We start from the raw sequence: 21,047 nt of genomic DNA, 5'->3' as shown, positions 1-21,047 counted from the left end.
AGACATAGGTAGACATAGATAGATAGGCTGATATAGATAGATAGATAGATCTCGATAAATAGACCAACAGATACGCAGAAAAAAAAAGATAGATAAGCAGAATAATTATATAAAATAAATAGAAAGTAATAGAAAAATACTTACTAATATTCTCTTGACAAACACGTGAAAGCTTTAACATCACATAACCTTTTAAAACATGATAAATATTACATTCATGACCAAACACAATATACACTTCACCTCCATTAATCGGAGAGAGAGAGAGAGAGAGAGAGAGAGAGAGAGAGAGAGAGAGAGAGAGAGAGAGAGAGAGAGAGAGAGAGAGAGAGAGACCAAACTGGCAATGGTGTTGAAAGCAAATATGGGATACGGTAACCATGAAACAGTGAGCCGCGGCCCTCAGGACCAGCCGTGACCCGTCCCTACACCACTCAGTAAATCGATAAGCCTCATTAAGACGACGAGGAGGAGGCGGAGTCAGTACCCGTCGTCCCCTTTCAATCGTCCTCTCCATTGTCAATTCCGAGATCCCTTATCTTGGAGTTAGTGAGACTCGGAAGTGTTTTATCCCCGTAATAAGAACGTAAGGGAAGGTGCAAGGGGTCGCTAACTGGAAAGTCAACACGTGGCGGTCTCTTATTTTCACCCTCCGTCACAAGAACGTAAGAGAAGTTGCAAGAAGCCAGTGAGCCAACACGTGGTAGTTCAGGTGTAATGCATGTGTCCACTCAAACTAGGTGCACATATACATCACCGTGCCAGCAGCCATTCATACCCACCGCTACCAGCAACAGTAGTTATGGTCACCTGACTTGTTGCATTCCCCCATAATGTGTATCCTGAACCGTAAGTCTTTTGATATGCTGACAAGTTCAAAAGAAGGGCTAGTCTACAAAATCAAGCCGTGTACCAAAGTCAGTATGTACTTGTAAATTTAAGTGAGAAATATATAAATCTGATAACTGATTGATTCTTACTAGATCAGTGGACTTGGGATTGAAGGAAAACACTACGGAAAGAAATGCGGTGTGCTACTCGACTTCTGATCAAGACTATACCATTAGATCACGCCTTTCTTTTCCTTTATTCTGTAGCTAGTTTCCTCTAATACTGCGGCTGTAAGTGTTGTACAGGTAAGGCAGGTGAATGGGATCAACCTAACTCTCTCCATGAAAGGCAACAGCAGAACGTTGGCGTAATACGTGCTCTTGTTTCATCTTGTGTCTCCTTTCATTATCATATTCCACTTATTTTAGGAAAAGTAATGTAGCTAAACAATCTCGTTAGGACTTAAACATATATTCCTACTCGAAATTAAGTAATATTAACTTGAATACTTGAATACCCATCATTCCCATTCATAAATCTGTCTAATTTTCTCTTATTTACTTTTTTAAAAAATTGTTCTAACTAATAATCTTGTAAAAAAATGTATTCCAGCCTTGCCATTCAATTTAAGAACCAATATTCTCCTATCTCATTTTCAAATCTAGCTTAATCAGAGTTGAACCCGTTACTTCTCATCCAATCCAATCTGATATCTAGGCCAGTCATGTATGAAAAAAGTATTAATGCGATGGTACAGATTGATAAGGAAGTGTGAGCACAGTGCGGAGTGACAGGCTGAGAGGCGAGGTGGGTTTGATGAAGGAGAGGAACAGACGGTAGGGGGTGATGGACGTGTTGTAAATCGTGAGGAGCGGAGGGTGGCAGGTGAGTGGCAGGCAGTGGGTGGTGAGGGTGGTGAGGGACGGGCATGAGTGTGTGTGTGTGTGTGTGGAGACGTGGGGACAGAGACGTGAGCTGCGAGTGGCTTGGAGTATCTGTGAAAGAGAAGGTAGTGGTTGGTAATGAGATGCACTGATGTATGTTAGGGAGTTGTGAGTGAGGAGCAGGTGTTTGAATGGTAGAGGCGCTGCGGCTAAGAAGGAAGTGTTACGAGTGATGACTGGGAAGTGTGGCGGAGATGAGGTGGTGGTGTGTGTGTTCAATAGTTTCATTTGTGGAATCGGTTTTATCCACTCCTGATGTTTGTAACCGAGACACAATAGAGGCGAGGTTCACATGCCACACGGCGCCCCTGAGCCCATTGAGCCAGCGAGGAACACCCGCAACAACACACTCCACCAGCTGGGTCTTGAGCTGACGCGCCACGACTCCTCAATTTGCAATGTTTTACTCGGGACGGCCAATGCAACTCACGGCATATTGTTTCAGATGTGGTTCAGGTCAGGAAATAAGTAAATAAATAAAATAAATTATAAAAAAAAAAAGAGGAAAAAAAAATAATTGTCAGAACCCGAGTGATCATCTCTGTAGTTTCTGAAAATAACCCTTGTGGGAACTTAGTGTTTAATAATATGCGCATTCTTTTGATTACATTCTATGAGCTAGGAGGCTGAGAGCGCACACCTCCGTCATCGCCGTTCAATAACACGGAATATGACAAACATTCTCCGCAGACTTGTGCCACGCGACAATCTGAGGAACATTCTGGAGGCGCACACGGGTCTAGATCCGCCTGAAAATCTAACCATTATTCCTTGATGATCAATGATATTCCTTTCACTTAAATAGGTTTTAACGAAAATCCGTTTCAGACAGCTAACATATAGACAAATATGGAAACAGACAAGCAAACAGGCAAATACCAGCCTCGGAGTCCCCATCTGGGGAGGGGACCACAAATGTCCCCAGGTCAGACTGCCTTTCTGACGACGACCCTGAGTTTCTTGACACCCCCCCTCAAATTTTTCTTCATTAACTTCTGGAACATTCGCGGTCTAAGATCTGATTTTCAATCTGTAGAACACCCCATTTTCCTCACTCAAACTCAGGTGTCTGAGGCAACTGACAGTAGCCCCTTTTCTGTTCCCTCCTACTTTCTCTATCCTCATTTTCGATCCGAAGCTGGATGCTGCGTTTATGTGCGCAATGACTTAACCTGCTCTCGTGCCCACGCTCTTGATTCTTCCGAGTTTTCCACCATCCGGCTACGACTACAGAGTCACTCTCAAACTAAATTTATCTGTCCTGTATACCTCTAACCTAACTTTTCTGACTATAAGAAATTCTTTGACTACTTAACTTCCAAAGTGGAGCACATTCTGACCCTCTTCCCTTTTGCAGAGATCTCCATTCTTGGAGACTTCAATGTTCACCACCAGCTTTGGCTTTCCTCCCTCTTCACTGACTATCCTGGTGAACTAGCCTTCAACTTTGCTATCCTCCATGACCTAGAGCAATTGGTGCAACACCCTACTCGTATCCCTGATCATCTTGGAGATACGTCCAACATTCTTGACCTTTTCCTGACCTCTAATCCTTCTGCTTATGCTGTCACCCTCTCTTCTCCGTTGGGCTCATCCAATCACAATCTCATATCTGTATCTTGTCCTATCGCTCCAATCCCTCCTCAGGATCCCCCTAAGCGAAGGTGCCTCTGGCGTTTTGCCTCTGCTAGTTGGAGGACCTGAGGAGGTTATTTTGCTGAGTTTTCTTGGAATGACTACTGCTTCCGTGTCAGAGACCCGTCTTTGTGTGCTGAGCGCATAACAGAGGTGATAGTGTCTGGCATGGAGGCGTACATTCCTCACTCTTTTTCTCGACCTAAACCTTCCAAACCTTGGTTTAACACAGTCTGTTCTCGTGTTATACATGATAGAGAGGTGGCCCACCAAAAGTATTTAGGCCTTCCATCACCAGAATCTCATGCACTTTATACTTCTGCCCGGAACCATGCCAAGTCTGTTCTCCAACAAGCCAAAAACTCCTTCATTAACAGAATATGTCAAAACCTTTCAAGATCTAACTCCCCTCGTGACATCTGACATCTAGCCAAAAATATCTCCAATAACTTTGCTTCTTCTTCTTTCCCTTCTTTATTTCAACCAGATGGCACCACTGCTATCACATCTATTTCTAAAGCTGAACTCTTCGCTCAAACCTTTGCTAAAAACTCTACCTTGGACGATTCAAGGCTTGTTCCTCCCTCTCCTCCACCCTCTGACTACTTCATGCCACCTATTAAAATTCTTCGTAATGATGTTTTCCATGCCCTCGCTGGCCTAAACCCTCGGAAGGCTTACGGACCTGAGACCGCAGAGATTACTTTTTATTAGAGTGAGAAGAAGATAAATATTATATACGAATCTTTAATTATATAATTATGTTTTCTTAACTAATATATTTTTTTAATAAATGAATTTAATTAAAATAAATAAATAAATAAATAAATAAATATAAATATATATATATATATATATATATATATATATATATATATATATATATATATATATATATATATATATATATATATATATATATATATATATATATATATATATATATATATATATATATATATATATATATTCATAAATACTGAGAGAAATACACATTCTCTTCATATAAACTTGAAATGTCACTTTAATATTTTCGTTCTCTTATATTAATTAGTCTTTCCTATGTATCACTTTCTTTCATTTATTTTTTCTTTCGTTTTCTTATTTGTACTACTTTGTTTCTTAAGCATTTTTTATTTCATTTTTAATCTGTTTTTATGTTAATATAGTGCCTGACTTAAAAGGGTAGCTTTGATAGAGCTCATTATGTATTTCTTATACCTATATTATTTATAGCGAATTTACACCGCTTCTTTAAAGATGAAAACTTTATGTGCGCTATACACCAACAAATGATATTCTCAAAGATAAGCTAACTAAGCTAATGGGCTCATACCCCGTAAATGAAAGCTTCAACCTTTCTCTTTTTAATGACATTTCCAGTTTCCTTCCTATTATTTTTCTGTACTTTACTAACAGGTATCTTTTTTCATTTATTTCTTCTCCTTCTTGGTTTGGGGCTTGACTCGGGCTGGAACTAAATCTTTTATCATTTATTCCTCTCATTGCAACTAAATTATGCCCGTATCTAACTGAAGCTGCAATTAAATATTTTATAATTCAAGCTCTAGTATCTACTATCTTAATTCTCTCTCTCTCTCTCTCTCTCTCTCTCTCTCTCTCTCTCTCTCTCTCTCTCTCTCTCTCTCTCTCTCTCTCTCTCTCTCTCTCTCTCTCTATATATATATATATATATATACTCGAATGACTTTTCTTATTCTTTAATTAGTAAATCTTTACTTTTAAAATTATGAGCAGGTCCGTTACATTTTTGGCTTCAGCTGCGTTACATTTTTGTCTTCCGCAAGTTATTGAAGGATTGTCTTGACCTCAAGCTTTTATTCTCTTAACAATCCAAAAAAATAACTCCTTTGTTTTTAATTCCCTATTTAACCTACTCTTCAAACTTAGTAACCTTAATTACTTTAGCAGCACATAATTCTTCTTTAATTGGAGCCTTAGGTGGCTTAAATGTTACAAAACTACGTAAACTTATCGCCTTCTCTTCAGTTAACCATATATCTTAATACTTATTGTTATATCAATCAGTGATATAATATGACTCATTTACTTTATCTTCTACTCCTTTATTTCAGGCTCTGTGATTATTTTACTCTTTATTACTCAGTCTTCATCAATTTCCGTTATAATAATTCAAAACAAAAGGAAGATTGCCCTAAAACTTTTTCTTTTTTTTTTACCAATAAATTTCTTATCTTTAGGTCTTCCTTCCTTTTCAGGATTTACACCTAAATGAATTATAATTCAACTACTCTCTTCTAAAATAATAATTTTCTCTCTTTTAATTCTTCTTTTTTTTAAGTCTTATTACTCTTTATTTCTATCTACGTCTCTTTGTTCCAATAATGCCATTATAATTTCCTTCATTTACCACTTCCCTTAAAATTAAACCATTGCTAACATTTTCTCCTATCTTAATCTTTGTTACTTTCATTAATATGTTTGGAATATGTTTTCCTATTCCATTTTTAGCCTAGGATTCTAAGTTATATTAAACTAAAGGTCTTCAAAGCCAATAAAAAAAAAAATCTCTTAAAATCGTAAATTCCAGTGTTTCCACACATCTTTAGATTTGCAATCTAATATTATTTATATTTTACTATAGAAGCTAATAAGAAAGTTTTTACCTTGTTTTTAGATTTGCAATGTAACGCCTGCACTTCTCAGCCATCTTATTATGCAACGATGATTCTTTTCTACAAATCATAAAGACATTGGTACACTATTTCATTTTTGGAGCATGGTCTGGTATAGTAGGAACCTCGTTAACTATAATTATTCCAGCCGAATCAGGTCAGCCAGGCACATTTATCGGCAACGATCAAATTTACAATGTTGTAGTTACCGCCCATGCCTTTGTTATAACCTTCTTCATAATTATACCAATAACTAATTGGTAATTGACTAGTCCCTCTTATATAAGGAGCCCCTGATATAGCGTTCCCTCGTATAAATAGCATAAGATTCTGACTTTTACCTCCTTCTTTAACTCTTCTTCTAATAAGAGGTATAGTGGAAAGAGGAGCTGGTACAGGTTGAACTGTTTAGCCTCCTTTAGCAGCAGCTATTGCCCATGCAAGAGCATCAGTTGATCTTGGTATTTGTTCTCTTCACCTTGCTGGTGTGTCCTCAATTCTTGGAGCAGTTAGTTTTATAACAACTGTAATTAACATACGATCCTTTGGAATAAGAATAAATCAAATACCTTTGTTTGTATGAACTGTTTTTATTACTGCCATTCTCTTACTTTCATCCTTACCTGTATCAGCAGGAGCAATCACTATGATTTTAACTAACCGAAATCTTAATACATCTTTCTTTGACCCCGCTGGAGGTGGTGATCCTGTTTTATAGCAATATCTATTTTGATTTTTTGGTCACCCTGAAGTTTATATTCTCATTTTACCAGCCTTTGGAGTAATTTCCCATATTGTGAGACAAGAATTCGGGAAAAAAGAATCATTGGGTGCATTAGGTATGATCTGTGCTATAATGGCTACTGGAATTTTAAGATTTATCCTCTGAGCTCACCATACATTTACAGTAGGTATAGTCGTTGATACACGAGCTTACTTCACATCAGCCACAACAATTACTGCTTTTCCTACAAGTATTAAAATTTTCAGATGACTTAGAACCCTACTTGGAACACAAAATAACTATAGTCCCTCGATATTATGAGCTTTAGGTTTTATTTTTTTATTTACTGTTGGAGGTTTAACAAATGTTGTCGTGGCAAATTCATCAATTGATATTATTGTTCATGATACTTATTACGTTGTAGCTCATTTTCATTATGTTTTATCTATAGGGGCTGTACTCGCTATTTGTGCAGGTATTGCACACTGATTCCACCTTTTTAAAGGCTTACCACTTAACCCTAAATTAATAAGAATCCACTTTACTGTCATATTCATCGGTGTAAATATCACTTTCTTCCCTCAACATTTCATAGCACTTAACGGAATACCTCCACGTTACTCTGATTACCCGCCGATATTTCATGGAAGAAACCTATGGAACAAACAATATTTCATGTTGCCTACGCAACATGAAATTTTGTTTCTTCCAAAGGATCTATAGTATATCTTGTTGCTATATTATTTTTTTTTTTTATAATTATCATTTGAGAAGCTTTAATTTCTAATCGTCCTGTTCTATTCTCCCCTTTCCTGCCTCTTCAGTTGAATGAAACCACTCACACCCACCCGCTGATCACTCTTATATAGAAATTCCACTTACTATTAACTTCTAAAATGGCAGAAAGATGTATAGGATTTAAGCTATTACTAAGATTTATCTTCTTTAAGAAAATACATTTATTAATGTCAACATGAACTTTTCTAGGCCTTCAAGACGGAGCTTCCCCTTCAATGGAACAATTCATCTTTATCCATGATCACATTATAGTTGTTCTTATTATAATCATTACCTTTGTGGGATATATATTAGCATCACTTCTCAGAAACTCTCTTATTAATCGATTTATACTAGAACATCAAACTACTGATTTATTTTGATTTTCATTGCTCTCCCTTCTCTGCGACTTTTATACTCGTACCTTCTTGATGAAGTTAATAATCCTTCCATTTCTCTTAAAACTGTCGGTCATCAATGATATTGAAGTTACGAATACTCTGACTTCCTTAATGTAGAATTTCATTCTTATATAACTACTACTAACGAACTAGACTTCTCTGGATTTCGTCTCTTACATGTAGATAATCGAACTGTTCTTCAAATAAATACATAAATTCGTATTGTAATCACCGCAGCGGATGTCATTCACTCTTGAACTGTCCCAGCCTTAGGTGTAAAAGCAGACGCTATTCCTGGTTGACTTAATCAAACTAGATTTATAATATCTCGTCCAGGATTATTTTATAGTCAATGTTCAGAACTTTGTGGTGCTAATCATAGATTTATACCTGTTGTGATTGAAAGTGTAAACACAATTTTTCCTAAATTGAATTTCTTCATGTTCTGACTCACCCGATGACTGAAAGTAAGTGTAGGTCTTTTAAACCTATTATAGTATTGCGCCTACTTCTGCTGACAAGAAATTACTTAAATTTTAATAATAATTTATCATGTTAAAGTTATCTCCTAAGATATTTCTTAATGCCTAAAATAGCTCCTCTGCTTCGACTTTATCTTTATTTCTCTTTTTCTGTTATCATTAATTATTTTCATATCCTTAAATTACTTTTTTCTATACCTTTTGAAAAAAAAATATTCTAAGATCACTGAGCCTTATCTAATCCTACAATCCTCTTGAAAATTATAGCTAATTTATTCTCAATTTTTTTTACCTTCTTCAAGAATCTTAAACTTTTCATTAAACTGAATTTCCACTTTTGTAGGGCTCCTATTTATTCCTTACCTTAATTGAGCTTCTCCTTCACGATGATCTCTATGCTGAAGTGAAATTATTTGTACTTTGCACAAAGAATTTAAAGCCCTTTTAACTTCTTATTCTTTAGGTTCAGCTATATTTTTTCGTTGCTTTGTTTTCTTTAGTTCTTTATAATATTTTTAAGGTTTACTGCCTTACATTTTACAAGGTCTAGACACACAGCAATAACCTTAGCACTTTCATTGCCTTCATGAGTAACTTTAATACTTAGAGGTTGAGTTAACCACACTCAACATATATTCGCTCATTTAGTTCCTCAAGGAACTCCTTCTGTCCTTGTACCATTTATAGTTTTAATTGAAACTATCAGAAACATTACTCGACCCGGGACTTTACCTGTACGATTACCAGCTAATATAATTGCAGGCCATCTTCTTTTAACCTTATTAGCTAATACTAGACCATCTATAACATCCTCATTTCTTTTATCTATTATTATTTTTTTTCTCACATTTTACTATTAACCTTAGAATGAGCTGTTGCAATTATTCAGTCCCAAGTTTTTGCTGTCTTACGAACTCTTTACACCAGAGAAATTAACTAATGACATCATCTCACGTTTTTTACCATGTAGAAGATATAAGACCACGGCCTTTAACTGGTTCTATTAGGGCAATAATATTAAATAAAGGTTTAATTAAATTATTTCACCAGTATAACATAATTTTTTTTTTGTTATTAAGACTTGTTGCTATTCTCCTTACCATATATCAAAAGTGACGTGATATCACTCGAGAAGGTACATTCCGAGGACTACATACCTCTGTAGTAGTAAAAGGCTTACGAAGGGGAATAATTTTATTTATTGTCTCAGAAATATTATTCTTTTTTTTTTCATTTTTCTGAGCTTTTTTTTTTCATAGTAGATTAGCCCCAACGATTGAAATTGGGATAAATTGACCTCCTTACGGTATTCAACCTTTCAGCCCATTTCAAATTCTCTTATTAAACACTACTATTCTTTTGTCTTGAGGAGCTACCGTAACTTGAGCTCATCATGCTATTATAGAATCTAGTCATAGGCAAGCCATTCAAAGACTAGGCCTTACAATTGTTTTAGGATTTTATTTTACTCTTCTTCAAGCTTTCAAGTATTTTTGAGGCTCCTTTCACTATTGTTGACTCCGCGTTTGGCTCTACTTTTTTTTTTTTTTTGTGTAGCAACAGGCTTTCATGGTCTTCATGGAATTATTGGAACCTCATTTCTACTTATTATTATTATTTTTTTTTGTGTCAATATTTTTGTCACTTTTCATGTAATCATCGTGTTGGATTCGAAGCAGCCGCATCATACTGACACTTTGCTGAGGTACTTTGATTATTCCTTTACGTCTTTATTTACTGATGAGGAGGCCATTTTTTTTAATATATAAAGTATATCCAATCAGAAAGTCTAGAACGCCTAGAAAAAATAATTCTTACAATATTTTTTTTTTTTTTTATTTTTACTAATTTTAATTATTTGTTATATTGTTATAACCTTAGTATCCCAAATAAATAAAAAAAATATTAACCGAGAAAAACTCTCCTTATGAATGTGGATTTAATCCTAAAGAGTCACCACGATTTTCCTTTTCCCTTCGATTTTTTTTTCTAATTCCTGTAATTTTTTTTTAACATTACTGAAGTATTTTCTTGATTGTTTACTAGAGCTCTCTTCTTATTCTTCTCTTAGGTCTTTACTACGAGTGAGCACAGGGACCTTTAGAAGGATCTGATTAATACTTTAAGACCGCAGTCAAATTGTATGACATATGAGTTGCATTCATAAAGTGTTTTAGTAAACTGGTTTTACTAAATTTTATCTATTAGAAAGCGAAACTATCGCATTTAGTTTCGACCTAAACTTTGGCCTTTAAGCCTCTAATAATTATGATTGAAACCAAAACAGAGGTACGTTACTGTTAATGACAAGATTGAAGTAATTCTTCTAATCAAGATGGAACATTATGACAAAAAGAAAAGCTTCTAACTTTTTTTAAGCAGTTGAATTCCGTTGATGTTCCTATTTTTATAGTGTAAGTAACACGTCACATTTTCATTATAAAGCTGAAATATTTTTTTTCTAAAAATACCATTTTTTTTTATTTATTTATTTATTTTTTTACCTTAAACTCAAGGCAAATATCATATCATAAACGCCACAAGCTAACATTTTTTTTAACTATTTGAATATACTTACAAGACTTTTCATCTACCTTTGCAGCTTCAAAGCGATATTCTTTTTAATCATATAAATTTAAATAAATAAAACTGTAAAAATAATAATTACAACTACAGATACTTTTATAAACACTTTAATTGTTTAACTGTAAAGAATTAAAAATATAGAAAAATATATGAAAATAAATAATATAAACCTTGGTCTCCATAAAACTCAAATCAACCTTTATCGGCTACTTTTCCTAAACCTGACCCTGTCTTCAATCTATTTTCCCTTAATTTTAAAGTACTCAGTAAAGGTATAAGCCATATTGATCCTATTATTACAACTGAATTATAGTTATTTTCTCTTTTTAATGTGTAATTTACTCTCGTTAGATTTAGTATATAACCTACTAAACCTCCTAAAATCCTTACTGCTAATACTATTATTTTCATTATTGTCCTTAAACAAATGATCTAATATTCTGGAAACAATCTTCATCTTCATGGCGATCCTCCTAAGATAGCTCCTAATCCTAAAATTCTTACTGAGTTAGTTATCAAAAAATCCTCATCCGAAAGATTAGTGATACATCTCAAATTATATTCTCCTGAAAGAGAATAAAGAATTAAACGCAAAGTGTACATTACTGTCAATCCTGTTGCCATCACATATAAGAACAATGCAACAAAATTTACTCATCTTATAAAAGCAACTTCTAAAATTGTATCCTTTGAATAAAATCCTGCTATAAAAGGGAATCCGCATTGAGCTAAGTTGGCTCCAGTTATGCATGATACTGTCAAAGGCAAAAATTTAACTAAATTTCCCATAAGTCGAATATCCTGATAACCAGCCACTCTATGAATTACAACACCAGCACATATAAAAAGTAAAGCTTTAAACAAAGCAAGACTCAGTAAATGAAAAAAAAAAGCCAGATCCGTATAACCTAAAGATAAAATTCTTAATATAACTCCTACTTGACTTAATGTTGATAAAGCAATCATTTTTTTGAGATCATACTCAGAATTTGCTCCTAGTCCCGCTATAAATATTGTCAAACATGAAGTAATCAACAATACACTTTGAACGACAGATCCCTCTGAAGCAGCTCTAAATAGAATTATTAAATAAACCTCAGCAGTCACTAGTGGTGAAGAATGAACTAAAGCTGAGACAGGTGTTGGAGCCGCTACAGCAGCCGCCAGTCACGCACAAAAAGGAATTTGAGCCCTTTTATTTATTGCTGAAATAAATAAATAAATAAATGAAAAAAATAAATAAAAATAATAATAATAATAATAATAATAATAATAATAATAATAATAATAATAATAATAATAATAATAATGATAATAATAATAGTCATCTCTCGTCTATATAATATCTATAAAACAAAAAATTTCACCCTCCTAATCTTCTCATTAATCCAGTTCTCAATAAAATTGCTACATCACCTACACTGTTTGAAAGAATAGTTAATATTCCTGCGTTTGCAGACTTTTCATTCTGATAATAAATTACTAAGGCATGAGACACTAATCCTTATCTATCTCAACCCAATAAAAGTCTGATTGAATTATGTCTTAATACTATAAACCCTATAGAAAGAATGAAAGCCAAAACAAGATATATAAATCAATTAAAAGTCTTATCATCGGCTATACAACTTCCTCTATAAAAAAGAACTCTGCCAGAAATTACAAACACAAATCTCATAAATAATAAAGAGATCCAATCTAAAACCAAAGTAAATACAACCACCCTTCTTATTAACCTAAGAAGTTCTCATTCAGTTACATCTATAATACCTCTTTCAGGTTTTGCCAATGCTAAAGTCCCACAAATAGCTGAATAAAACCACTATTCTAATTTCATGTAGAGAAATTTTCCAAATCACTCTTTTAATTATTTAAAAAAAAAAAATTAAGTTATTAATAAAGCTCTATTTTTTATTATTACATTTAAAGGAAATCAATATTAAATAATTTCAGATACTCTCTAACTTTTCCTGAACAACATGAATATAAAGTTATAAAAACCCCATGCTGTCTCAATCTATATATGTATTAAGTGTAACTTGCACAAAAAAAAAAAAAAAGATTTTCTAAGTCCTACAATAGAAATCTTTCTTCAGCTCAAAACTGTTAAAATTAATATAATCTCTGGTGCTACATTAAAGGAAGGTGGTCTGGCCATATTCCTTGCTCTTAGTAAAAATCATCATAGTCCTATTCTAGGTATAAATGCTAATAATCCTTTATCCACTATCAGTGTTCGTCTTGCAGTACGTTCATAAGCTATATTAGCTAAGCAAAGTAAACCAGAGGAACATAAACCATGTCCAACTATCAATATTACACTTCCAGGTAATCCCCATCAACTAAAAATTACAATCCCACATAACACTAACCTTATGTGTACAAAAAATGCCAAAACAGTTCTTACATACCAAAATCTATTTAAATAATCTACTCCTTCTATAGGAACCCTTAAGCTAATAGTTAATCTCCCTGTCATTAAATAATAAACAAAGACACCAATAAAGGTAAAGAAAATGCTAAAGTATAAAAAAAGTATATAGGTTCCTGCCTGTACACGCTCAGGTTGATACCCTCAACCTTGAATCAAAATTAATGTTGGAATTAAAGAAGCCTCAAATCTAATATAAAATATTAAATAATCTACAGAAGAAAAGTTAATATTAAAAAAAAATAATAACATAATATTTCTAATGATAAATCTTTCACTAAAATTACATAAATTCTTGATTTTCTGACTAGAAATTACAATTAAAGAAACAATTTAAATCTTTTATAGAATTAAAATATATCTAATATAATCTAATCCCAATCTAAATCATATATTAAAAAAGAAAAAAAAATGATAACTTATACTAATTAAAAATCTAAAAATAAATAAATCCACCTGAACTGTGTTTCATTCATTATTACACTTTATCAATATAATTAAAGGAATTATAAATTTTATCCTTCCAATAAATAAAATCTCTTAAAACACAATTTCCATGGCTTCGTACTACTAAAATCAATATAGTTAAACCTAAAGACCCCTCACACGCAGCCAACGGTAAAAAAAAAAAATAAATAAATAAAGAAAAATAAATTTCTCTCCCCACTAAAGTCAACTGCGTTCTTATAAACCAAAAAAAAACTCCAAGCATTGTAAACTCAAGACTTAACAAAGCATTTAACATGTGGTTATTGCACGTAATGAACCCTCAAACCCCACAAAAAATAACTATAGGAACAAAAATCATTATACCTCTAAAACTTACCATTACTTTTAATAGTTTAACTTAAAACCTTGGTCTTGTAAACCAATAATGAACATTTTTTTTTTCTTAAAACTTCAGAGAAAAAGAGAAGATTTCTTTATCTTTATTTCCCAAAACTAATATTTTATTTAAATTCTTCTTCGATATGACCTTACTTTTTATTCCCTTCATTTTAGTTTAATCTGTATCATTTACACAGTAAATTCATCCTTTATCTACAGGTTTAACCTTGTTAATTCAAACCATCAAATTTCTCTTTCAGCCAGATTAACAACATACACTTACTGATTCTCATATATTCTCTTTATAATTTTCATAGGAGGTATACTTGTATTATTCATTTAGCTTCTAATGAGTCATCCTCATTCTCATTCTCATATTCGACCTTCCTTATTTCCACCTTTCTTCCCTTATTTTTTTTTCCACTTACTCTTTTCTGAGATCCCTTGCTAAACGAAGCTGTAACCAACTCTCCTTTATCATCTCTCAATATAGAATCATGAAATGTTTTTATTATTAGATGAATTTGTAGTTCTAATTTGATAAATTTCATCATTTATCATCCTTTATCTACTCCTAACCTTAATTGTAGTGGTAAAAAATTACTAATTTATTTAAAGGACTCTTACGACTTTCTCCTTAGTGACAACACCTCTCTGAAAATGTCACCCTTTATTTAAAATTGTCAACAACTCTCTAGCTGATATACCCTTACCTTCAAATATTTCGACTTTTTGAAACTATGGATCATTGCTAGGATTGTGTCTTGTCATCCAAATTGCTGCCGGTTTACGCTTAGCTATACATTACACAGCTCACTTTGATCCAGCATTCTCTAGAGTAGCCCATGTCTGCTGAGACGTACACTGTGGCTGACTTCTCCGAACTATACATGCCAATGGAGCATCATTTTTCTGTATCTGTCTGTATATTCATATTGGACCAGGTATTTATTATGGATCCTATATAATCTTCCATGCTTGAATAGTTGGAGTAATGATTTTGTTTATAGTTATAGCAACAGCTTTTTTTTAGGTTACGTTCTCCCTTGACGGCAGATGTCATTCTGGGGAGCTACTGTTATTAATCATCTTTTTTTTTCAGCTATTCCCTACATTGGTACAGATTTAGAACAATAAATCTGAGGAGGATTTTCAGTAGATAATGCCACACTAACTCGATTTTTCACCTTTCATTTCGTCCTTCCTTTCATTATTGCCGCTATAACTATTATTCATATTTTTTTTTCTCCATCAATCAGGTGCTAATAACCCCCTAGGTGTATCAAGACAGTTAGAAAGTACCTTTTCATCCTTATTTTACATTTAAAGACATTGTTGGATTCATTGTTATATTTACACTTTTACTTATTCTGTCCCTTCTTAATCCTTATTTGTTAGGAGATCCTGATAACTTTATTAGAGCTAATCCTCTAGTTACTCCCGCCCATATTCAACCACAATGATATTTCTTGTTCGCATGTGCACTCCGATCTATTACAAATAAGCTTGGAGGGGTAATCGCTCTAGTTGCCTCAGTAGCAATCATTATAATTTTACCTTCCACTCGTACATCAAATTTTCGCAGATTAACTTTTTACCCTCTAAATCAACTTATATTTTGAATTTTGGTTTCAGTATTGATTCTACTTACTTGAACTGGACCTCGACCCGTTCAAGAACCCTATGTTCTTACAGGCAAAATTTTAACTCTCATTTTTTTTTTTTTTTTTTCTTTTATTATCAATCCCCTCCTACTCATAAGATGACATAATTTTTTAAAATGATCGTTTATTTGATTTAAAATAGACTTTTGAAAGTAGCAGAAAAGGAAAAATATTCTTAACGATTGTGTTAACATATTATTTTAATTATATTTATAAATTAAATACAAAACATAAAGATTTTACCCCAATAAAAACAATAAATAATTGATAGAAACTGGAAAAAATCCTTTTCAAGCTAAATACATCAATTTATCGTATCGAAGCCGAGGTAAACTTCCTCGAACTCACACAAAAATGAATGCCAAAAATATAGACTTTAAATAAATATTTTCCTGCAAGGTCTTCTTCCCAAAAACACAATAACGAAAAAAACTCTTATAAAAAGAATTTTTTGAATATTCTGCTATAAAAATTAAAGCAAATCCCCCTCTCCTATATTCCGTGTTGAACCTCGAAACTGACCCTGATTCTCCTTCTGTAAAATCAAAAGGTGTCCGGTTAGTTTCCGCTAAACAAGAAGCAAACCAAATTAACCTCAAAGGTAACGATAAAAATATAAAGCAAATATAACATTGATATTTAACAAATAACTCTTCACACCAACAAAGATAAACATAGCCTAAAGACAGAACATAGATAATAAACAATAATATTTGATATGACAGGCATAGTTTGTTCTTACGTAAAAAGCTTCGCAGCATCAGAAAATGGTTGCAGTAAACCTGTATAACAAACTTTATTTGAATCTTTGCGAATTTGGATATAGCCCAAAATTTTACGCTCTAACAAAGTTACAAAAGCCACTCCTGCCAAAACACAAATGATTAAAACTAAGTAAATTACAATCTCCACTAATAACACAAAACAATTACATTCAGTTGTTTTACTATTTATAACATGTATTCTATTTAACTAGATCCTAAATCCAGCACATATTATCTGGTTAAATAGTATTTCAATTATACAAAAATATGTAATTACTTAATCCTTACGTACTATTTTTATTTATTTATTTTTTTAATTCCAGAAGATAGAAACCGACCTGACTCTCGCCGGTCTGAACTCAAATCATGTAAAAAAAATAAAGGTCGCACAGACCTTCTTTTATAGCTGCTGCACTATAAACACATTTTGATTCAACATCAAGGTCGCAAACTTATTTTTTGATAAGGACTCTCAAAAAATAAATAAATAAATAAAATAAATAAATAAATAAAAAATAAATAAATAAATAAAATTACGCTGTTATCCCTAAAGTAACTTGATGTTCTAATCCTTAATATAAGGATCACTTACAAACTGTAATCACATATAATTGTCCAATTACAATAGCAATTATTTTCATTTATACCCTTAGCGCCCCAACCAAATAAACCTTTTAAGTCTATTTTTATTATTTTTTAATTCATCAAACTTATTAAGTTTATAAAGCTTTATAGGGTCTTATCGCCCCTCTAGAAAATCTAAGCCTTTTCACTTAGAAGTTAAATTCAATTTTGATAAAAGAGACAGACTTTTCTTTGTTCAACCATTCCTACAAGTTTCCAATTAACAAAGTGATGATAATGGTACCTGTGCACGGTCAACACACCGCGGCTATTGAACATTTCCTGTCAGTGAGCAGGCTGCACCATAAACAACCTCAGAAAGACATGTTTTTGATAAGCAGGCAACAAATAACCTTTGCCGAGTTCCTTTTTTATTCCATTATTTTATTATAATTCATTATCTTTGTTTATTTTTTCTCAAATCATTCTACATATTCATTCTACTAATACACTCATTATTTCTTAAAATTTTACGTTAAATTCAATATTCTAATACTTTATCAAAGCCATAAATAATTTTTTTTCTCCTAAATCTAAATTCGAACACTTTAATTTCATAGCTACTTTTAAGCCTAAAAAAAAAACATTATTATTTTTTTTTTTGTCCTATTGATTAATTTTGTAAGTGGTAAGAAGCTCGTCCCTCCTAGCCTTAAATATATAATAAACCTTTTCAACGTAACTGAAACGCTATACTAACTTTAGCTGTGCTTTGATTCTCGTATCCAGGTTCACTTTCCAGTAAGCCTGCTGTGTTACAACTTGTCTCATCTTAATAATGAAAGCGACGGGCGATATGTACATGCTTTACACCTTACATCTAGCAAGCATGTTAAACTTACTTTACAATCAAATCCTCCTTCTAATTCATTTTCCCTACTAAATAAAATTTATCGTAACCCATTTTAACTTAAGCATTAGCTGCACCTTGATCTAATATATTCAACATTATTGATGATTTATTCAGTAATTAATTCTATAAAAATGACCTAATTGTATCATCAGTCTCATGATAATTTGAATATAAATTATTCTATTTATTTGTTTATTTCTAAATTAGTTCGTGTATCAGTGTATTTATGTAGACGAGGATTAAGCTCTGTACACGGTGCGCAAGCCGCACGTCTTTGTGACGTGGCAGTGGGAAGGTGAGGTGAGGTGGCAGCAGGGTGATGAGGTGGCGACGAACGGTCAGCCAGGGTTAGTTGCTGTCCGCCCCTACCTGAAGTGTGTTGTGATGGATCACTGGATGTAATATTTATTCAAGACTTGGGATTATTCAATTATGCTGGTATGTATGGCTATGTTTGGTTATAACAGTACTGTGTGGTGGTTTATCAGCTGGTGTTCACGTAAAACATTTGTGATGTTCATCGACAAAATGTTTGTATAAGTGATGATCTTTTATGATGACAGTGTTAATGTGATTGTGCGGTCGGCTATTAAGATTGATAGTTACTCAAGGAAAATTTCATGTATTACAGTTTATGAATCCAACTACTGGTTCGGAAAGTTCATGGAGGCAATCCATATGCGGCTGGAGCTACCGTTGTGAGTTATAATTCTAATGATTATTATAAGTGAAGATCAATGTGGTTGATTGGTTATATGATTGATTTTTAATTGTACTTAGCATATGGTGAATTCTACATACATCCATTCTCAATTTTCATATTGATCTGCTTATTAATGATGCTTGGGTACTTAAGATGAAAAAAAAACAAAAAAACTTTGAGATGTGTTTATTGTAATGATTTTGACAGGTCCAAACGCTTGTAATAAAGAAGTTATGGCAGTGTTCAAGCTGTGTTAATGGATGCCTCTATACACTAATAATGCTGGTATACGTACTAATGTACAAACTCAAGTAATATTCTTCGTGGTGTATCCATTCAAAAACAGGTTCTCCTGACAACACTATATCACCGACAAATTCTTCACATTTTAAGAACATAACTATTAATACTTTGCTTACAAAATTACTTTTTGGTATAATAGTGTGCCTAATCCTTGTTTAAACACAATTCCTTATTGTTTCAACTTTAATTTTATGACATAATTTTCATGTAAAAAATAATCTGATTTCACTTCCTTATTTTTCAGACCCACCTTAAAATTATATATATATATATATATATATATATATATATATATATATATATATATATATATATATATATATATATATATATATATATATATATATATATATATATATATATATATATATATATATATTTAACAATAAACCAATATATTCTCATTCAACCTTAGAGTATAACTGCAACTGCTGCCACAATATTAATTAGGCTTTAACTCACTGCTAAATCTTAATTATCTAAATTCTTTAATATTACATGCTGAGAATTAAACTTTATAAAACTAAATGTCTTAACATCAATATTCTTATTATATTAATCTTAAACTACTAAATATTACGTGCAAAAACTCTGATGCAAATTCAGTAAGTTCATGGGAACTTCAAGAAATAATCAAACTTTTAACAATTTCAAATTCATCATTAAATATATAAAATAGTAATATTTGCAATTAGCTACTTAAGATTTTTTAAAGATTATATATAAAGAAACATGCATATATAAATAAATGATTACATAAATTATATTATATATAAATACATATATAAATGAACCTTCTCAACAAAAAAAAAACTTTTATATATAATTAAAGAATTATATAAAATCTTCATCTTATATAATAAATCTATGAAAAGTTAATCTATATAATTTTAAATGTTTATATATAACATCAACTATTACTTAAAGACTATAATACAATAAAAAAAATATATAAAATAATTGTATATATTTAAAAAAATAAAAATAAAATAAATACCTGATTGATTAAAAAAAATATAACAAAATAATAATATTATTAACATAATGCCAGGCTACAAATCTATAATAATAAAAGAAAAAAACTGATCTCAAACTTAGCAATATCCTATTTCTTTCCAAAGATGTCCCTCTTATTGTTCTCCGAAACTGTGCCTCCGTGCTTGCACCTTGCCTAGTCAAACTCTTTCAGCTCTGTCTGTCAACATCTACCTTTCATTCTTGCTTGAACTTTGCCTACATTCAACCTGTTCCTAAAAAGGGTGACCGTTCTAATCCCTCAAACTACCGTCCTATTGTTTTGATTTCCTGCCTATCTAAAGTTTTTTGCATCTCTCCTCAACAGGAAGATTCTTAAACATCTATCATTTCACAACCTTCTATCTGATCGCCAGTATGGGTTCCGTCAATGAAAACAAAAAAAAATAAATAAATAATAATGCATAATAAAAATTAATGATGAAAAAGCAATATTCTCTCTCTCTCTCTCTCTCTCTCTCTCTCTCTCTCTCTCTCTCTCTCTCTCTCTCTCTCTCTCTCTCTCTCTCTCTCTCTCTCTGCCTTGCTCGAGCCGCTCAGCTCACTCGGCATCAAATAAGATCAAACAAAATATTACAAAAAATATAAACTTGACAAGAAGTGAAGTAAAGGTCTCCGCTGTGAGTGCCGCAGAGAGAGAGAGAGAGAGAGAGAGAGAGAGAGAGAGAGAGAGAGAGAGAGAGAGAGAGAGAGAGAGAGAGAGAATGAGGAAGAAAAGGAAACACGTGGGGAAAAAACGGAGACAGGTGGAGAAAGGAGGTGCAGATGAGAAAGGAGGAGGAGGAGGAGGAGAACAACAACAACA

At 32.6% G+C, this 21,047-nt stretch overlaps 1 protein-coding gene and 2 pseudogenes across 1 annotated transcript in view; 2 read left to right on the top strand and 1 right to left on the bottom strand.

Annotated features, from left to right (window-relative positions):
- The window catches only part of LOC135100404 (uncharacterized), an 85,686-nt gene that overhangs the window by 47,027 nt on the left and 17,612 nt on the right, over window positions 1-21,047 (bottom strand). The window lies entirely within an intron of this gene.
- LOC135100274 (cytochrome c oxidase subunit 1-like) lies at window positions 6,109-7,780 on the top strand (annotated as a pseudogene).
- On the top strand, window positions 9,391-10,192 carry LOC135100272 (cytochrome c oxidase subunit 3-like; annotated as a pseudogene).

The sequence above is a fragment of the Scylla paramamosain genome, chromosome 5, assembly GCF_035594125.1.
Source record: "Scylla paramamosain isolate STU-SP2022 chromosome 5, ASM3559412v1, whole genome shotgun sequence".
NCBI classification, from domain to species: domain Eukaryota; kingdom Metazoa; phylum Arthropoda; class Malacostraca; order Decapoda; family Portunidae; genus Scylla; species Scylla paramamosain.
Note: the sequence above shows the minus strand (reverse complement) of the source record. Positions and strands in the feature narration are given on the sequence as shown.